The sequence below is a fragment of the Chenopodium quinoa genome, unplaced genomic scaffold, assembly GCF_001683475.1.
Source record: "Chenopodium quinoa cultivar QQ74 unplaced genomic scaffold, ASM168347v1, whole genome shotgun sequence".
Lineage (NCBI taxonomy): Eukaryota > Viridiplantae > Streptophyta > Magnoliopsida > Caryophyllales > Amaranthaceae > Chenopodium > Chenopodium quinoa.
In genome coordinates, this window is record NW_018742205.1 from 5,059,836 (window position 1) to 5,073,035 (window position 13,200).

Here is a 13,200-nt window from a genome sequence, read left to right on the forward strand (position 1 = left end):
AAATTTGTAATATCTCGATCTTAAGGTAGGAATTCTATCACTACATCAAGCATCATTGGTTATAATATGTTGCGAAAATTCATAATTTATTGTAAGAGTTGGGTATGAATTGAGTTGACACAATTTGAAGATGACTGGTATAGACACAAACTCGCTATAAAACCCAATATGGCATGAGTTATGGACCGACAAAAGGGACCTAGTAGCACAACATGTGGGCAAGTTGTGCATGAGCTGTTTACATAAATCATTACGAGTCGTCATAATATGAATCTTTATTTTCTTGTTTAGCCATGTTTCATGTGAGCATAAGGTTTGCTGAGACAACACGTGTGCTTGCACAATCCGACCCGTATTCTTTTTGCCACTAATCAAATTATCAATGTACTCCCTCCGTCCCAATATATTGTTCCTGTTTGTGTTTTTTCACGGTATTTAATAAATGGGAGGAGAAAGTAAATGAAGTACATAAAAAACGTGAAAAGTACAATTATAGACACAAGTTAGGGAAGAAAAAGTGAATGAAGTACATAAAATAGGTGAAAACTGAAAACTGCAATTATAGATAAAAGTTAGAGAGAGTAAGTGGGAAAAAGTACAAAGCATGTAAAAAATTAAAGGGCAATTTAGGAAGTACAATGAATAAAGTTAAAAAAATGGGACAGAGAGAATAGTATTTTTTTAAAAATTTAATTTAATTAATATTTTTCCTTGGATTATGAAATACAAATTCAAATGTTTCAACGAGGGACAGGAGTGGTTGTGTATAATTTTCCAATATAAAAACCAAAAGAAAAATGAAAAAAAAAAAAAAAAAGTTGACAGTTACCTATTTCTGTTATTTTCGCACCAGAAATTGCAATTGCAATTGCATCATTGCATGTATTCACAATCAAACGCCACTTTCATCTGCACAGTTACTCAATTTCACTGCAGCGTCCTCGATCATGTTGCGGTCATTTTGGCGCCCCATTGATCGCTTCTCTCTCCAACACTTCCGGTAACTTTCTTTCTCCAATTTTCAAATTTTTGTTTGTTTGTTTGTTTGTTTGATTGAAATCGATTATCCTTTAAGAGGTGAATTATTCTGTTTACAAAAATTTTGTTGATTGATTAGGTTTAGGGTTCATATTATCAATTCAATAGATCACTATGATTAATTAGTTTAGCTTACCTACTGAACAGAAAAGAAATAAAATTAGGGTTTTGGGTGATTAATTTTCAATGAAGGTTGAAATTTGTAAAATTTGAGATTAGTTTTAAAATGTGCTTAAATTATGCTACTTTAATTGCATATAGACTACTATTAGCTTAGTTGGTTTGCGTACTGATTCATTTCGTTAACAATTGAATGTCGGAACTCGAGTATTGACAAATAAGAGTGTATTAACTACTTGTAATGCAAGGCCTGTAATAATTGGAGTTCCTAGTACAATGGAATAACATTGGAAAGTAGAGAGTTGCTTTCGACTTTCGAGGTTGTTGTGTAATTACTCCAAAGGTGGGAGAGTTGTGGCGTTGTGCTAAGGTTGGATGCTATTGATGCAAATGAGTGATATTGTTTGATGGAAGGAATAATTAGGATTCTAGTGAATATATGCCTATTGGGGTCTAGGAGATGTATTAATTCTGTATAGATGTAGATATATAAGACGGTGATGTTTGGACGGAGAGAAATGGATGTATTGTATCGGGATAATTCTCGCTAAAAAGAAGAAGATTCTTGAGCTGAGGCTCCAGAGAGGTCTTTTAAGTCATGGAAGCATTGTTGGTCTGATTTGCCTGATTTTGCGAGGCTGCTCCATCATCTGCATGCTTTGGTGCTACTTTGTGAAAAGCCATTATAAAATGGCTTTTAGAAACTGCAGAACAACACCTATCAAGGCCATTGTGTGCTAATGAATTTTCCTTTACCATAAATTATTAAATGCATTATTATATGTATTGATATTTTTGAGATTCACACTGATAAACCTTTTGATTTATTTATAAGTCAAGCCAAACTTTTAGATTCTCTTATCAATATGAGGTGTGTTTTAACTGGAAAGTTTATTAGAGACATTGAAGAGACTGTTTTTAAAACACTTGATTTTCAATGGTCAAGACATGAAGTTGATTTTTCTGATATGTCAATTCATTCTGGGGCAGCCTTGAGCATCATGAAATTTTGTATATGCAACTTTACCACAGTTGACAACTTACTACAGTTATGATGCAACAAGAATGTACTATTCTTGAGCCTATATATGTCACAAAATTGATGTGAAGATTGCATTTCTAGGTTTATCTATTTTTTTTTCAATAATTTTGCATAAGGTCATAGTCATATAGTTTTTGCTGGTATGATTGGAGATGTTAATGCTTAAAGTTGACATAGTGTGATCACAAAATTTCAAATGCGGTATTTTTATTTAGAGAAAAAGACAGAAATAAAATGACCCTCTATTTTCTTATGTTTTATTGTTATCTCTCAAGGTTTAATTTCAACTATGAATCTCTTCAACATGTAATTTGTTTTTACAGCACAAAGAGAACTTATTACAATTCTAATTTATTAATACAAGAATAAACTTATTTTTTTTAGAGTTTCCTAGATAAATTTTCAGAGGAATTCATGGTTAGAGCCCAATTTGGATTAGCAAATATGTCAAAACAGTAGTAATTAATCATCCATTCTGTACCAACTTGTCACCCAAATGACTACCTGTAAGAGACTGGTACAATTAGAATGAAGTTACTTTTGACTCATCCCCATGGCAGTGAAGGCTGAACAGGTTGCCACTTTACTCCCACACACGTGTATTTTGGACTATGGACTATTATCATTTGAGGAGCGTGAGTGATAGGAAGTTCTCTTTATAAGCGATAGAAAAGCCTGATTTGTCTTGACATAAGTCAGTTGGCTTTTCTTGGGTGGCTTATGGATTCAAGGTCATGGGTGATTTTCTTTGCTAATTTAGTTTTAAAAATATAAAGTGATTACAAGAAGGTATATGAGCTTACTATTTATATTGCAATTGATTGGTTTGATTTTTCTTCTTGTTTATGGACTTTGTCAAGATTTGGTCTTTCATTAGGGAATAACCCTCATAGATTTATAGTTTTGATTTTGAGATCCGTTTTAGTAGAAGTTAGATGAGTGCAAATGTTTTAATGTACTTTTTCTAGTTTTTACCATTTTAAACTCCAAGATTGATGTAAGCAGGAGGTTACAGAGGTTTATGAACTTTCTTGTAGCCTAGGGAAGGCTTTTTGTGAGCTGGGAGTGCATTTGTAAGTCTAGGGAAGAAGGAAGTTTGGGTTTTGGAACATCTCCTTTGCATCATCTTTGACAAGCTTTCTCTTTGGCATAAACTGTTTAGGAGAAGGTATATTTTTCAAAGAAATGGGTAGGATTCACTAGCATGGGTTTTGGGTAGAATCCAAGATTGGAATGAAGGAACTCATTTTTTTTGGTTGGACTATATGTCGAGGGAACAGTCTTTTATCCTTTTTCTTCATCTCTATTAGTGATGGTGAGTGGAGTATGTTTTTTTTGAACTTCCATGCTGGGTGGAATTTTCACAAGTGATTTTCATAAGTGGGAGTTAACCAACTTGTTGAACAACCTTAAGACTATTTTCTTGTGGACTTTAAAGGCAGAAAAGCTAGCTGGCTAATTGCTAATTTTCTAGATTTGTTTATTTCAGTTAAAGCCACGACCAAAATATGTTTAACATGTCTTTTTCTGTACATTTATATCTTATTATTTGGAATGCTTAGCTTCCATAGTGGGTGACAATATACAGTATATGTAGCTTAGTAGTTTGTAGAAGTCTAGTACTTCCGAGTTCTTTTGGTTTCAAGGCCAAGCTAATGGATTGACAGTGAACCTCTTGATCTTGCATTTGTAGTTTGTCCTCCTTATCTCTTGCAAAGCCTTCAAGTGTAACTTTTTTTTTTTTTTTTTTTTTTTTCATCTAAGGGGTTATCCTGTATTAGAGGTGTCCACCGTGCGAGTCGTGCGAGCTGGGTTAGGGTTAGGTGGGTCGCGGGTTGGGGTTTCATGACACACGGCACGACACACGTAGGGTAGGGTGGGCCGGGTCGTGGGTTGGGTTGGAGAAGTTGGACACACCAGGGTTAGGTTCGTGGGTTAGACGAGTCGTGGGTGGGTCGAGCTGGGTTTGTGGGTTAGACGGATCGTGGGTGGGTCGAGCTGGGTTTGTGGGTTAGACGGGTCATGGGTGGGTCGAGCTAGGTTCGTGGGTTAGACGGGTCAAGGTGGGTTAGTGAGTTAGGGTGGGTCGAAGGGTGGGTTAGTGGGTTAGGGTCGGGTGGGTTTGTGGGTTAGGTGGGTTAGGGTCGGGTGGGTTAGTGGGTTAGGGTCGGGTGGGTTTGTGGGTTAGGGTCGGGTGGGTTCGTGGGTTAGGGTCGGGTGGGTTGTGTGGTGTTTTAATTTTTACAAAATTAACAATTTGATGGCTTGCTCTTAATTAAGATGCCTACGTATCCTTATATTATAAAATAAGGAATCAAAGCCAGCGTAGTTCTTATATTGTACTTCTTTTGAAATTTGGGGGGGGGGGCTTGGACCTATCTTTAGAAAACTAAAATTTAATTTTGCAATTAAATTGTAATTTTCGAAAAATAAGTTGCCTACGTATCCCGAAAGAATCAAAGCCCACGTAGTTCTTAGCGTACCTGATTTAGACTTTTCTAGCCACCCATGTTTGTTGCATCATCATCCCCGGAAGCTGCATCATCCGTTGACGACTCCAATATCATCACAGGATCATCTTCATCGTCTTCGTCTTCCTTTAAACCTTGAGTTCTTCTTTCAGCTTGATCCCAATCTTTCTTACAAACACAAATTTGAATGCTTTCCGGAGTTAAGCGAGATCTTTTTTCATCTAACACTCTTCTACCTGCACTAAAAGCAGACTCGGAAGCAACAGATGAAGAGGGAACTGCAAGTATATCTTTTGCAATTCTCGCCAATATAGGAAAACTTTTTTTATGTTCTTGCCACCATTTTATAATTTGAAAGTTGTTGTTGGTCTCATGTTGATATGACAAATAATCATTAATAGCAAGTGTTGAAGAAGATGATGATGAGAATGATGTAGATGCTTTGTGTTTTTTTTTCATAACTTTATCAAGAAAACCAAATCTAGAATCGGAAGTGCTAGTAGTAGTTGGTGTTGCCAAATCAAAACCATAAATAGATGCATAATGATCATAAAGGTCTCCCAAAACAGATTTGCATTTGTTAATATATTCACTAACATCATAATCGATACTTAAACTTGTATAATAAAATTCTAAAAGATTTTCCAAACCTTCAGCTTTGACACCGGGGTCAAGAATAGCAGCAATTCCATAAATGATTGGAAATTCACTAAAATAAGTATGCCACTTACGTTTCATGCTATCAAGAACGGGACGAAGTCCATCAATCTTCATATGCTCTTCGATGGTGTGAACAACTTTAACACACTCAATTATGACTAAATGAACGTTAGGCTCATAAATATAAGAGAAAATATGAGTTGCACTATCAAAAGCATTTAAAACATCACGAACAAAAGAAGCATTAGTCAAATGACTTTCGGTTATTAACTCAGTAGGATCAACACGAGTCTCATTGTAAAGTTGGGTCAAAATATCACGATACTTTATAGCATCACTCAACAACTTGAAAGTAGAATTCCAACGGGTAGGGGTATCAATAGACCATTGTCTTTTCTTAAGACCTCTCTCTTTACACATAGCTATGTACTTTCTTCTAACTGACTGAGTAATCCTAATCCATTTTATAACTGTTCTAATTGGGTTTAGCAATGGTTGCAACTCAGCGAGACCCTCTTGAACAGACAAATTCAAAATATGAGCACAACATCTAACATGCAAGAGACTACCACCCAACAACAAATTCAACTCGGAGTCATTTTTCAAATAGTCAATACACTTTGTGTTTGCAGTTGCATTATCAAGAGACAAAGAAAAAACTTTATTATTCAAGTGAAATTCTTTTAAACAATCCAAAATACGAACTTTGATGTTAAAACCGGTATGCCTTTCTTCCATAGCTTGAAAACATAGTATACGTTTTTGAATAAACCAATCATCATCCACCCAATGAGCAGTAATGCAAAGAAAAGGTTCGCCAAAACTAGAAGTCCATGTATCACTTGTAAAACTAACACGACCATCAAAAGTACGAAATAATTCAATCAAACCACTCCTATACTTATAATAAGAAGTTTGTGTATAACGTCTTAGGGTATTTCGGGGGACACGAGTAAATGCAGGTTGTAATGCAACTTTATTAAAATGCTCAACGTTTGCATTTTCACCGTAACTAAAAGGGTATTCATTAGCAATAACTAAAGTACTCATTTCATCAATCATTCTATCTTTATTATAAATGAAAGGTGTACCTCCGCCGGGTTGGTTCATGTATCCACCCAATTGTGTTTGGACGCCACCCCCCGAAGGACGGGGGCCATTTTCGAACAAGTCGTGTTTATTTTGCAAATGCCGACTCAAGGTTCCGGTTCCATCTCCCGTTTTCCAATTATATGACTTGACATTTGCACCTAGCGCCTTGCAAACTAGGCATGTACACGTGAACCTCTTTGGTTGACCAGGTTGCCATCCCGGGGGTGTGACCTCAACTCGTTCAAAATGTTTCCACACCCAAGAAAAATGTGCTCGACCTCTACTTTCACCGCCACCACCTTTCATAAATCAAATTATTAAAATTAATTTTTAAATGCTATTCATGAAAATAAGCTTTTAAATTTTAAATATTTTAATTATACTTATTTAAACGCATTTTTCATGGTAATTAACTAATTGTAAATCATAGAAAATTGGAAACTAAACTAACTTTATAATCATTAATAATAGTTTTTTTAAATATTCATAACAATAAAAATTTAATTAGAAATTACCTTGAGATGAAGGTTGAGATGTTGGTTGCGATGGAGGTGGCATAGTTGAACTTGATGATTGGTGGGACTCGTGGGAGAAATGTTGTGGTGGAGACGTTTGAATATTTTGCCTATCTCCTAAACCATAATCTCCATATTCATTGACAAATTGGTTTAAATTTTCCGTATTAATTTCATACGAAAAATTTGCACCACCACTCCTTTGGCTACCACTTCGACCACCACTTTGACTCCTTCCCATTCCTCCTCTTGAGCTCATTTTTTTTTTGTATGATTACTAATTATAATATGGAGAAGAACTTTTTTTTTTTAGAATCTTAAGAATACTAATAATAATATTAAGGAGATTTTTTTTAACAAAAATATAACTCTATATAACACTTGAGAATTTGAGAACAATAAGAATTTTTAAGTAAGAGAGAAAGAAAGCTTGAATTTGTGTGGAAATTTGAGTGAAATGGAATTGGTATTTATAGGAAAAATAGAATGGATGATCATACACTTAAAAAACTAGCCGTTAGATACAAAAAACTAGTCGTTTTTTTTTTTAAAATGGATGTTAGGCCGTGCGGGCCGTGCGGGTCGTGCGAATTGTGCGGGCTGTGCGGGCCGTGCGGGTTGTGCGGGCCGTGCGGGTTGTGCCGGCCGTGCGGGTTGGGTGGGTCATGCGTGCGGGTTGGGTGGGTCATGCGTGCGGGTTAGGTGGGTTGGCTCGTGCGGGTTGGGTGGGTCATTCGTGCGGGTGGGCCGTGCGGGCTGGGTTGTGCCAGGTGGGTCGGGTTAGGTGGGTTCACGGGGTAGGTGTGTCGAATTAAATGAGTCAAAACGGGTTGTGCGATTTGGGTCGAATCAAACGGGTTAAACTGAGCTGGGTTGAAATGGGTTGTGTCGAAAATTTTGGACCCACGACACAACCCGGATTAAATCCGAGCTGTGCCGGGCTGAAACCGGGTCGGACCCACGTGACCCACCAGCCGTGCGAGTTAGGGTGGGCTGGGTCCAACCCGGCCCACTGGCCACCTCTACCTGTATATATGAGGTTTAAGAGATATGAGGAGAACATTTTTTGTTGAGCTATCTATATGGATGATTTGATTGGAAATGGATAATAGGAGTTCTGTGGTCTATTTTCCTCTTTGGAAGCCTTTTTGGACTGGTTATTTCTTTTAGCTTATTTCCACACTCACAAGGCTTTTGTTGGGTGTGATAAGAATTTTCTTTCTTCTCCGCTTTTTTGCTTGAGCTTGGCATACTTTTGTTACCTCGTATTTTTTTTTCCTTGTATTAGTGTATCTTTATCTGTTAAAAAATTATTTGTAGAGAGGCAATAAATTTTCCAAAATGATTTATGAAATTATGGCTGATTGTTTGGTGAGTGGTAAATAGAGGTTTGCTGATTAAGCTGGAAGGTTGACTCTGGGTTAGAACTTACCAATGTACAGTCACTTATTTCAACCTTTCAGGCAGTTACATGGAGTTTGGGATGTTAGATAAAAAAAATGTAACAGTAATGTTGCCCGTTCTGCAAATAGCTACTACCTCTGTTTCATATTTTTTGCAACTTTGGGGTATTATTTGTGAGATATAAAATATTCTAAAGTTGCAAAAAATATGAAACGGAGGTAGTAGATTCTTTGTTTTGGCTTCTTTCAACAGGTTTTTTGCATTTGTTATTTTTCGTCCTTGAGAATAGGTTGTATAAATATACTTGTTTGCTACAACTTATCAAATACCGCGAAAATTTTAAAAATCTGAGGTGACATTATGATGTACACTTGTACAGCATATAAAGCTAAACTTTTTATATTTAAAAGTGCTGTAATGACTTCTTGAGTATTTTCTGGAGTAATGCATCCATCTTTCTCTTGAATTCTTGATTAGTCATTTACAGTAAATCTAATTGTCTTTTTTGAACCTTGGTTCTCAGGTATATCATCAATGAATTGCAGGGAATTGAAGTCGTTCATACATTTAATAGGGTATACATCTCGCACTGCTTCTGTTTGACGGTTCTCTGTTGAACTATTAGATTTTGTACTTAACACTATGATTTAATGTCACAGATACTGTGGCTTTGGAGACAATAGTCTGATATTGTATATTAATTTTTTCCAGGAAACAGTTGTGGACATTTTCAAACTATTGTAGAAAAATTTACGTATGGTGATAGGCATGACCCATCAATCTTCGAGTAAGAGTTTGTCCTTTTTGTTTCTTAAATGTTTTTTTTGGTAATATGCATTATGATACCTGTTCTAATAATTTCAAAAAAAAAAAAAAAATTCCCAGATGTTTCATGGAACATCAAGTGTTAGCTGAGTTCATCCGCATGCTCAAGATTAGTAGGGATACCAATGACAGGCTTGAGGCAAAGGTGCTTCAGTACCTGAGCATAATGATACAAAATCTACACAGTGAACATGCATTTGGTAAGGATCTTCTATAATTCACATGCATTTGGTTTCCCTTAGCTCTCATTACCTCCTCTTGCTGTGTGGGCATGGCATGTATGTCTTTTCCTCATTTTTTTCTCTTAGAGGCATTGTAGTTAACATTTTCCAACTCCGATTCCCATTTTACTTCTAACACTGACCTCATTACTGGTACTCCTTAATTTTTTAATCAGTTATATGTTTGTCTTTTGTATGACACTGACTACTGCATTAGCAGTTGGCATATCAGCAACATCATCACACATGAGTACGAGTTTCATGTCAGTGATATATCTTTGTACTGTGTCATTTATGAGGTCAAAATCTTTTATTTCCTAGCCTTGTTTAGGCAATCTTACCTTCATTAATAATGCTTATCGGCACGAGTAGTTGTTGAAATTGATAGAATCCAGATACAACAGAGAGACTGATATGCTTTGGATCTTGTGGCTTACCTTGCTTTAAATCTGAATCAGGGATGTGAGTGGGAAGCAGAAGTGCAGAACAAAGACACCATCTGTCTTCTCTAAAAGTCCAAGAGGTAAATACTACTTATAGGAATATTATGCTCTTTTTAATTGAAATGAAAAATACATTCAAATAAATTTTGATTCCCTTTTTATCAAAATCTGTGAGCTACATGCTCATATAGGTGTGTTGTTCATTATCTTATATGTTCTCTTGTCTGGTTGAAGCAATAAATGTGGCTTTTAAACTTTGTTATGGCGTGTGAGAGGACTGTAATAGACTAACTTTAGCAGGGGCACTTTGGGAAGTCTAGTTTTATTAGGTTAGTAGTGTTTAGCCTTAGTATAAATAGAGGGAAGAAAGGAGGTAGGCAGAATTTTGGTGTAAACCCATGAGAGAGTTATGGCCTAAAGCCATTGATAGAGAGTTGTGAGCTAAACTCACTTGGAGCTTGATAGGCTAAACCAATCTTTTGTAATCCTTTTTCCATTATCAATCAAAATATAAAGCTTTCACCTTTATTAATCCTTAGTAATTTAATAATATTTACAATCAGAAAATCAGTCCATTACAGTTGGTATTAGAGTGTTACGGTCTACAACCATGGTTACCTCTGTATCACAACGGCTAAATGGCCTCGAAGAGAAGGTTCAAGTTGTGGAAGAAAGATTGATGCTTTAATTAACAGAACACGAATTACACAGAAGATAGGTTTAGCCTATCAAGCTCCAAGTGATTTTAGCTCACAACTCTCTATCAACGGCTTTAGGCCATAACTCTCTCATGGGTTTACACCAAGATGCTGCCTACCTTCTTCTTTCTTCCCTCTCTTTATTTATACTAAGGGTAAAAACTACTAACCTAATAACACTAGACTACCAATATTGCCCCTCCTTATGTTAGTCTATTACAAGGACTTCTTTTAGTTCCTTATTTACCTGTTATATACTTTTTGTGTGGTCGACTATTTATTATAGATTGGTGATGAGACAATACTGATTCTTGTAACAAATTTGTTCATGGTTTTTACTGCAGGGTGCTTTTACATAATTCCTCTATATACTTAAGCCCTTAAATTTGCACACCATGGGGAGAAGATCATTTAGACAGCCATACATTCTCTTACTCTAAGCATATAATGGTACAATTTTTTTTCCCTTTTTCCGTTCTCCTCTCTTTCCTGGGGAATGAAGTTCATATAAATGAAGATTTTAATATTTTGCAACAGTCCATGCAGTTAGTGATGATATGATCTATCATTTCTGACAACACCTCCAGTATCGAGTACTTCTCTGACTTGGTTCTCAAATTGGGGTATATTCTTTTTCTGTGTATATTAGATTTATAATCATTCACAGGCTGTTGGATGTAATTTTATTTTATTTTATGTGGGATAATAGGGGATGTTAGTTTGTTCGGACACAGGAACAATTACTTTTCTGGTAAGAGGACAGACTTGATATCTATTATAGTCTTTATAGATAAGTTCTTGGACGACCTTTACTACATTAAGGACATACTTTGTCTTGTTAAATCTCATTTGAACACTATGGTCATTCATAAGCTCCTAGGTTTGCTGGTGGTGCCCATAATGATCCTGTATCCCGTTGCAGTTGGAAAAAAATAATGTAAGAGAACTTCTTACATATTCAGATATTCAGGATTATGTCATAGCTATGAAGAACTTTGATGTTGTTCATGTGGATTGTGGAACACTGGAATATTTTACAATAGACGGATCTGTAATCTGTATTAAATCACTTTTCATGCTTTATGTACTCCGTAGTAATTTTTGAAAAGAAAGTGCTGTTGTCTAATGTCAAGACAAATCCATGAGGCAAAAGGATAAGGCTGCATATGATATTAACTAGCTTACATGTTTTGATGTATGTAACATGTCATATTGGCAATTGCATTTTCACTGTGATGTGGGATTCCTAAATATATCTTTTGTCTGATCACAGGGTGTCAATATTTCTTCTGTCACTTATCGGTATCTACTTTCTTGTCTACTTCAAGTGGTTGTAAAGAAGGATATGTTGGATTCTGTGGCCAGTCTGAATCTGAATCCTCATGTGGCATTGGGTCTTATGATTGGTACTGAGGACTATGCTGTTGATAGCACTCAAGTTAAGCCATCTTCTGATCAGCTTAACAGTATTAAGAAATTTTTAAACTCCAGTCTCGAATCTCAGTATGATGACGAAGAATTTGGGGTTATCTTGGAGCCCAAGTTATCAGCTCACTGTTTAACAAGTTTTCAGTGGGACAGTGAGCACGAGAGGAAGATAGCATAACATGACTAGTTTATTTCAGCATTATATACTTTTTAAATGTACAGTTTTCAAAAGGGCAGAGGTATAGGACAGGGAGATTGTGCATGCTGCTCAGCGTTGCCAGTTTAGCTTCTTGTCCTCAGGCTGCTGTTGCTTGCAGGGCCGTGTATTACATAGTGAATGTGTTTGGTAGTTTATGCCTTGATTGATAGTGGATTATGCATTCTGTCAGTATAGGAGTAAGTACTTTTGATTTTAAACTATAGTTTGGTAAACCTTCATTATCTTTCTCTTGTTGGGTTTTTTTTGCATTTCGAAGTGGAATGCTCCTCTCTGGAGGTTGTGACTTGTGAGACGGGTTTTCATCATAATTATAGTTGTTATCACTGTTTTGGACCTTTTAGTCGGCAATTGCAGATTTGCAGGAGTGTATTTTGCTGTGGTGTCTTGTAATTGGTCTCGGTTGATACAAGATAGATTTAGTCATTATTTTGTCTGTATATGTGTTGTAGGTTATACTGGCCAATACATAATGGTCATGTATGGATTGTAAAAGTTTTGGCTTTTCACTGAAGCCATAATTTCATACCAGTTGATATATTGGAAGGTTGAGGGGGATTTCGCTTTTAGAACTGGAAAATAACAATAGTGGTGAAGGCATTAATGGTTTGGAACTGGTGGTTGATTAAGAGGTTGCTGCTGAGGGTTTTGGTGCTGCATTGCATATTTGCATTCTTGCTGCTCTGCTGTCCGTTGTTTTTTTTTTCCAAAATTTAAAGCATTTTAAAATGATACGTCTACGATGGAAATTCGAAAGCATTATAGGAGGTGAGTGATGAATAAGTCACCATTCCCTGAAAAAAAAAAGAAAAAAAAAAAGAAAGAAGACGAACGAGTCACTATTTTAAGTGATTTTGATTCTATCTTAACTGGAGTGATTATGTTTTATGAGTGACAAAATGCCTAAATTTTGTCCTTTTACACATTTTTTTGGATTAGAGGAAATGGAGAGAATGGAAGGAAAGGGAAATAGAGGGATATATTGTCTTTCATTTGGATAACAAATGAGAAAAGAAGAGAATTGGA

The 13,200-nt window shown here is 36.1% G+C and overlaps 1 long non-coding RNA gene across 5 annotated transcripts; it reads left to right on the plus strand.

Moving 5' to 3' along the window:
• The first annotated feature begins 400 nt into the window (after nt 1-400).
• LOC110730284 lies at nt 401-12,993 on the plus strand. 5 transcript variants are annotated; one of them, XR_002513017.1, is made up of 7 exons: nt 401-1,000; nt 8,866-8,917; nt 9,054-9,129; nt 9,228-9,367; nt 9,847-9,911; nt 10,874-11,466; nt 11,803-12,993. It is a non-coding gene; the product is annotated as an uncharacterized LOC110730284 (long non-coding RNA). The 5 variants fall into 5 exon arrangements; XR_002513020.1 differs by having other exon boundaries at nt 405-1,000; nt 10,874-11,152; nt 11,239-12,993; XR_002513021.1 differs by having other exon boundaries at nt 406-1,000; nt 10,874-11,152.
• Nucleotides 12,994-13,200: the final 207 nt, after the last annotated feature.